This window comes from Otolemur garnettii, unplaced genomic scaffold (genome assembly GCF_000181295.1).
Source record: "Otolemur garnettii isolate 467f Iridium unplaced genomic scaffold, OtoGar3 scaffold00048, whole genome shotgun sequence".
Classification (NCBI taxonomy): domain Eukaryota; kingdom Metazoa; phylum Chordata; class Mammalia; order Primates; family Galagidae; genus Otolemur; species Otolemur garnettii.
This window is the reverse complement of record NW_003852443.1, coordinates 70,187-77,976: the sequence shown is the minus strand read 5'-3', so window position 1 is coordinate 77,976 and position 7,790 is coordinate 70,187. Positions and strand designations below refer to the sequence as shown.

At 37.4% G+C, this 7,790-nt stretch overlaps 1 pseudogene; it reads left to right on the top strand.

The window, feature by feature from the left end:
• Positions 1 to 6,698, top strand: part of LOC100945263 — a 28,117-nt pseudogene extending 21,419 nt beyond the window's left edge.
• The last annotated feature ends 1,092 nt before the right edge of the window (positions 6,699 to 7,790 follow it).

Genomic DNA, 7,790 nt, shown 5'->3' with positions numbered 1-7,790 from the left:
GCTCAAAGGAGTGGGTCACTGGTCCCATATGCCAGAGGTGGCAGGTTTAAACCCAGCCCCTGGCCAAAAACTGCAAAAAAAAAAAAAAAAAAAAAACCCAATAAAATCATTTTGCTCCCCACTCCAATTGTTATTAAGGTCACAAATTACATCATTTTATATTGTGCATCTATTAGCATCTTTATAGTTACAGTTTTTTATACTTTTTTTTCTTAACTCTATCCCAGAATTATTAAAAGTGATTTATGCACCACCACTACAGTATTATAGTATTTTGTATTTTTCTACATTTTTATTTTTGCCAAAAAGTTTTATACTTTCATATGCTTTCTTATTTCTGTTTTTCTTCTTTTAGTTTCAACTCAAAGGACTCCTTTTAGCATTTCTGGTAAAGCAGGTTTATTAGTGATGAACTCCCTCAGCTTTTGTTATCTGGTAAAATTTATCTCTCTTTTATTTTTTCAAGGTAGTTTTGCTAAACATAGTATTCTTCATTGGCAGGTTGAAAAAAATTTTAAAATTTATTATTATTATTGCACTTTAATTATATTGTTACACTCCCTTCTAGTCTGCAAGGCTGCCATGGAGAAACTCACTGACAGTCTAATGGGGGTTTTCTTGTATATTACACATTGTGTGTCTTGCTGCTTTCAAAATTATCTCTTTGTATTTTAATTTGATAATTTGATGTGGACTTCTTTGAGTCATCCTACTTTTAGTATATCAGCCATTATATCTGTAAATAAATTGTATGCCCCTCTGTCTTTCTCTTCTTTTCCATCTTCCATAATACATATATTAGTTCACTGGATGGTGTTTCATAAGTCCTTCAGGCCTTCACTCTTTTTTTTTTTCTTTTGTTCCTTTTGGTAATTTCAAATGGCCTATCATCAGTTTGCTTATACTTTCTTCTGCTTGAGTAAGCCTGCTATTGAAGCTCTGTAGTGAATTTTTCAGTTCACTTACTATAATCATCAGCTCCTAGATTTCTGTTTGATTATTTTTTATATTTTTTATCTGTTCATTAAAATTCTTATAATGTCCATTTATTCTTTGCCTCAAGTAAGAAAGCATTTTTGTAAAGATTATTTTGAATTCTTGGTCAGGTAGTTCTCATACCATTCTCTCCATATGGTAGTTCTCTCCGTTTCTTTCTTTGGAGATTTATTTTGTATCTTTGGGCCATTCTTTGTGTTCTCTGTAACTTTGTGTTGGTACTGTGGACCTCTACCAGTCTTTACGTATTGGCCTCATGTAGGGAAAGACCTTTACCAATTGCTTTGGCTAGAGATTTTGAGACTCTCTGAACATGTTTCCCAGCTTTTTGTTGTTTCCAGTAGCCCCAGGAATCTAGAATATGTTGTGTCTTATCAGCATCCCGAGTAGGGCTGTAGAATCTAGTCCCTCAGGCATCCATCCAAAAAGCTAAATCCTCGAATGCATGTTCCATTCTACTCTTTTTCTCCTGAAGTAGAGATCATCAAGCTATACTGAATTCTGTCTGCTTATTAGGGCCCTCTATAGCAGCAGCATACTGCCAGTATTTTTTTTTTTTCCTCATTGGCATCTAGAGTATACCAGATCCTATTTGAGACAGAAGAAACAAAACCAATCCCTTGGCAGTTCCCTGAGAAGTTAAAACACATGCCTCACTCCTTTCTTGTCCCCTGAAGGATGGGACACTAAGCCTTATTAGCCCCTGCTGTACTGTCCTTTGTCTCGCTAAGGCAACAGACTGTTTCCCAGCTCTTTTTTTCTGCAGTGGCCCTAGGCATTTAGAGTATTCTGACTCCCATCAGCATTCCAAGACAGATTACACAGAACCTAGTCCCTCAGGTAGCTTCCCAAAGTCAGAACATGGGGTGCATAGTTCATTCTTCTCTTTAACTCTTTAGGGAGGAGCTAGTAGCTTATAGTTTCCTCTTGATTATGTGGCACTATTCCAGAAGGTATGGGGAGAGGGTACCCTGGATTTTTTGTACTCGCTTGGTACAACTGATTTCATGCATTGCTGGGATACAAAAGCTTCTTATCTGGTTTCTGAGTTTCTCATAAAGGCAGTTGGTTTAGGTATTGTTGTTAAATTAGTATCTCCATCAGAGGAAGGAGGATCTTGGGCTTCTTATTCTGACATCTTGCTGATGTCACCTATATTCTATTTGATTGAATTTTTCATGTATTAAATATAGAAATACTGTAATCCTAGCACTCTGTGAGGCTGAGGCAGGTAGATTGCCTGAGGTCACAGGTTTGAGATCAGCCTGAGTGAGAGAATGACCCTGTCTATAAAAATAGTTGGACATTGTGGCAGGTGCCTATAGTTCTAGCTACTTGGGAGTCTGAGACAAGAGAATTGCTTGTGCCCAAGAGTTTGAGGTTGCTGTAAGTTATGATACCATAGCACTCTAATGAGGACAACAAGTGAGACTCTGTCTCAAAAAAAAAAGAATATATAAATATATAAGGGATAGTTTATTTGTTGTAAATAATTACATATAAAATGAGAAATTTTGTAGTAATTTTACATGTAAACACTATCCAAATTAATTAATTAATTAACTTTATTTATTTATTTATTTTATTAAGTCATTTGTACGTAGATCATGAATACATTAATGCCATTATGGGATTCAATGTGTTGATTATTGGTACAAATTGCAGTGCTTACATCCTACTAATTAACATAGCCTTTACCTCATTTACCCAATTACAGTGTTAAGACATTTGTGTTCTACACCTGATAAATCCAACTTATAGCTACTAGTTTTGAATATTCATAGACTTAATGAACCAGAAAAACAGAAAATAAATTTTAATAGGGGACTTTTGTGAGTTTTATCAGCACTTGCACTGATTGCCTTATCACGTTTGGCACTTGACAAGACATATGCATTTGGCAAACATGTGCTTCTTCCTATGTCCATGATTTTTACCCAAATCTTGGTATAGATTCCTAACTTAGTGAGTTTAATTAGAAATCAAAGCACTCTCAGGTACACCTTTTGTCCTTTACCCTACAGGGCAGACCAGATTCAGCCTAAACTCCCCACTCTGTATTTTGTTCACACTAGAGTTTTCTCTAGTTTCACCTGCCTCAGTCCATGTAGGAGGAACCTCTAGAGTTTATCTTACCCATTAGCTTCAGAATACAAAAAAAATCACAGAAAGTAGGGACACAATTTGTTTACTCATCACAAATTCATGTAATCTTGGAAAGTTGACTAAACACGTGTCATTTAGTTCACCCGAGACTACAAGGTAAAGTAGTGGCTAATGGGCAAGTTCAGCTAAAACATCTGTTTTGTCTAGCCCAGTATTTCTAAATTTTTAAAAATATATTGCCAATATATTAAAAATGTGGTTGCTTTATATAAAAATCTAGATTCTTGGCTTCTCCTAAAAAACCTGAAGGTCTACAATAGTGGATCCAAATTTCCTTAAGGTAAACAATAGCTTAAGATTGAATAAAACTGCCCTTTTTTTACTTAGGGAGTATGTTCTTCATTTATTCCCAGTTGTGCCAGTCCACTATATTCATTTATGCTACCTTTTCAGTGTGGGAGGGATTTTGATTTCATAACCCTGATATACTACAGAAGTATAGTTCTTTCCCTTGGATAGTTTAGGTGGGAGGGTATGCATTTAAAGGTAAAAATGAGGAGAAGACGAGGAGATTTAAAGATATGACTATCAATATTCTCTCTGACAGAATCTTTTAAGAGATTGAATAAACTCAGTTGGGAATAAACCTGTTTCAAATTAGGAGTAGATAATTTATCCTTTTGTATTTGATTCAAAAATTTATAAAATTTTGCATTAGTTCTTGACTTTCCAAACATTCAATGGAGTTCAGCCTCTATTTTCAATGACTATAGTGAGTGAATTCTTTTGGTGAAGAGCATCAGCCTTAGTGATCACAAGAGGGTAATTTATTGCCTATTATGCTTTTCTTGTTACTTTCTTCAGTTTACCTTGGTATATGGTTTCATTGTCTAGAAGGACCGAAATTTGCAGAAGTGATTTTCTAGTGCCATAACAAAAAAGATTAATGGTGACAGTTTTCTAAAATATGTGTTTCCTACCAGAGGCAGCGTTCTCAGCCCATTTCCTTTAATGATATCTGGTGAGGATCTGATAAGCTTTATTCTACTTTGCAGAGGTCAAAGGTCGTTGTCTTCCCCTTCATTCCACCAGCCAACAACAAAATCAGGCAAATGTTATCACCATCATGCAGGAAGCTGTGAGGTTGCTTGTGTTAAACAGAGCACAAATACAGGAAAAGTGTCAGGCAGGTTAAAAGCCGGTAGAGCTGTGCTAGGAGAATATTATGCTAATAATGTTACAGACATACTGGAGATATGTGATTAGATTTCAGTAAAAAGTACTTAGAAATCCTTAAGCATTAAAAAAACATAAAAAATGGCCATATTATCTTACTTTGTCTGGAATGATGACCTGCTACTTTTAAAAATAGAAAAATAACAGCTAAATTGAAAGCAGTTATATTAGGAAATAGTACAATTTCTCAGAACATACAATTAAAAGTTCTGAATTTTAAAATTGCTCCCTTCTGTTTTGTATAATAAAAATTCCTGATTATATTGTCATATTTCAAAAGAAAGGGGTATCTTCATTTTGTGGTTAAAGCTTTATCATAAATACAAATTTGTGCCTTTTGAAAACTAAAGAACTCATTTCACTAAAAGGTTTTATTTTGTGTATTTCAATGGGGGTATGCATCTTCCTGAGTCGAGGTGGGTATATTCTACAGATGTCTACCAATATAGTTTCATGTACTATGGAGTACTTGCTGAAAAATTATCTGAAGAGTTTTGCATAATAATATCCAAATCCATTCTATGGAAAGATTAAAACCAATATGAATTATAAAAGCTTTAGAAGAGAAGAGAAACAAAAATAATAATATACAGACATTTACTTTGATACAGCCACAGTGAACATTTTGATTCATTTTCTCTCTATACTTTTCAACATATTTTCAAGCTTGCAATCAAATGTATATACATATAAGTATATACATATCTCATATGTGTATATACATATTTATAATATGGAATATCACTTTTTCTTAAAAAGTGACTTTATGGGGCGGTGCCTGTGGTTCAAAGGAGTAGGGCGCTGGGCCCCATATACTGGAGGTGGTGGGTTCAAATTTGGCTCTGGCAAAAAACTACCAAAAAACCAAAAACAAACTTTATTTCATAAATATTTTCATGTTTTTTATTTCTAGTAATCTTCATTTTCAATAGATGCATCTCATATCATTGACTAAACAAGTCATAATTTATTCAGTGAGCAATTATAGAGACATACAAAAGATTTTCTTTATTGACAGTCTTTGAAAGTCTTTCTTATTGACAGTCTTATGATTGCTGTGGGGACAGTACCTCTTTATAGCTTGTGTCTTCTTATGGCCATGATCAAGAAGGACCATGTCAGTTTTGCATGCTAGTGGCCAGCCAGGATCTGGGGGGCTGCAAGCCATGATTTTGCTTTCAGTGCTGGATGCATTAGCAACTGTGGCTTGGGGGTTTCATCCAGAAGGAGTGGAATTGCTACAGACATTTTGGGGGTTTGGTGAGCAGTAGATAACCAGGGATGCTTTGCTGTGATGGCAGAGCCCCACAGTGAGGATTCAGGCGCGTCCTAGCATACCTGACAGCAAACAGCAGAGGAATGAAGATGCCGCTGACCAGCAGAAGAGCTTTGTCTCCAAAGTGCTACGGTTGGACCTGACTGCACTGTGTGATGAGAAGAGCTGGGAAGAGCCCACCCTGCTTTCTCCTCCTGACAGAAGAAGACCACCGAGGCTGATGAAGCCTGCCTCTCCCCGCAGGCTGGTCGCCAGATTTGTCAGCTGCTGGGTGAAGATAGCAACCCCCTGCTCTCTTCTCAGTTCTACGCTTACTGGTAGGGCAGACAATACCTGGATGACACAGAAGTGCCTCCTTTCCCCCCAAATTCCCATTTTTCACGAGGTGGCAAAGCTCCTTTCTGGGGTCCTACAATGATGAGCAGGAAGACCTGATACCTGCCCAGCTCACACCTGGGATTCAGAGCCTCAAAAAGAAGATCTGGAAGTTTGAGGATAGATTTGAAGAAGAGAGAAATACAGACCTTCCCACAGCTACAGAAATGGACAGATGACCTTGCTGAATTCGGTAAACAACTTAAAGAGTCCAAACTCAAGATGTCTGAAGAGCACCTAATTCCCAGGATGCAGCAGCAAAGCAACACACTCCCCAGGAGTTTTGGTCCCCAACTTGAGAAAGATGAGAAGAAGCAAGAGCTGGTAGACAAAGGAACAGAGCCCAGCCTGGAAGGCACCCTGGAGACGGCCCGCAGAAGCTGCAAGAGAAGCGGCAGAAGCCAGCTGTCCCGAGGACATTAAGGATGTGACCAAAGACCAAATTGCTAATGAGAAAGTGGTCCTATGTAAGGCCCTGTTATATTATGAAGGAGTTCATGGACGGCCAGTAACAAAGGATGAACGTCAGGTTATGAAACCACTGTATGACAGGTACGCCTGGTTAAACAGATCCTGTTCTGAGCCAACACCGTCCCCATCATTGGTCCCCCTCCAGCAAGAGGAGAAGCCCTTTGCTGCAACCAATTGTCGAGGACAGAAAACTGCTTCCTTTTTCAAGGAGATAAAGGTGAAGACCTTCAGCTGCTGACTGGTCGCTAAATCTGTGCCATTCACCTGCCTCCCTCTCCCTCCTGCAAATGCAAAGGGCTTGTGATTGGGCCCTGGGTGAAGGCTTCTCCTAGTGTCCCTTAAGAATCAGCAGCTGCATATAACCAACTTTGCACAACACCCTTTTATTTATATTATGTACTAGCGGGATGCCTTAGTTTCATTTCATTCCATTTTTCTTTTTTGTTAGTTTTGTTTGTTATTTGTTTCAGGGACTATTATTTTGTTTCCCACCCTGTCTTTTGTTGGGGGTTTGTTTTCCCTGTATGGGGAGTGTATTTCCTATATTCTGAAAACTTGAATTAGCTCACTGGACCAATAAAAATAAATCTCATATACTGAGTTTATCAAAACATCAAAAGTAACAAAGAAAAAAAAAAGGACCAAGGACCATGTCATCTGTATAAACTACTGGACGTTGTGTACCTATTGTAACAGGCACATGCTTTTGGTACAAGGTAATTAAATAGTAAAACATGAAGTTGCTATTTCTAGGGGATAGTTAATGGTGTTGCATAGGATTCGCTGTAATTCTGTACAAATTCAGGATCCATTTCCAGTTTGGATTCAAGCAAAGTCTTTTGAAGTGGCTTAAACTATGTATCATCTAGGCATCTGAGAAGAATTATGCTGGTCTTTCTGCCAAAGTGCAGACAGTGAAAACCAGCATTTGAGATCACATCTGGGTCGATAAGTAAAAATAGTGCGGAAAGCACTCTGTCTTAAAGAGCATTTTATTTTTTGGCTGTGTTACATACCACACTTGGGCTATATGTGATATTAATATGCCTATTTGTACTGGGAAGACTATACTGGTTGGGCACTTTTGATCTTGGGACCCAAGAAAATTCTAATAGTCCTACGTTGCTTGATTATCTTCTCTGTTGCTCATGAAGAAAAGAACACAAAAGTCCTAATGCTCAGCACACCGTTATCAGAGAGTGGTTGCCATAATCACCGGGAACAATACTGTGTACCCTTTGACACTAGAGTAAGAATAGATAATCAGTGCTTAACTTGCCTCTTTTTCTTTTTTTCTCTTTCTTTCTTTCTTTCTTTTTTTTTTTTTTTT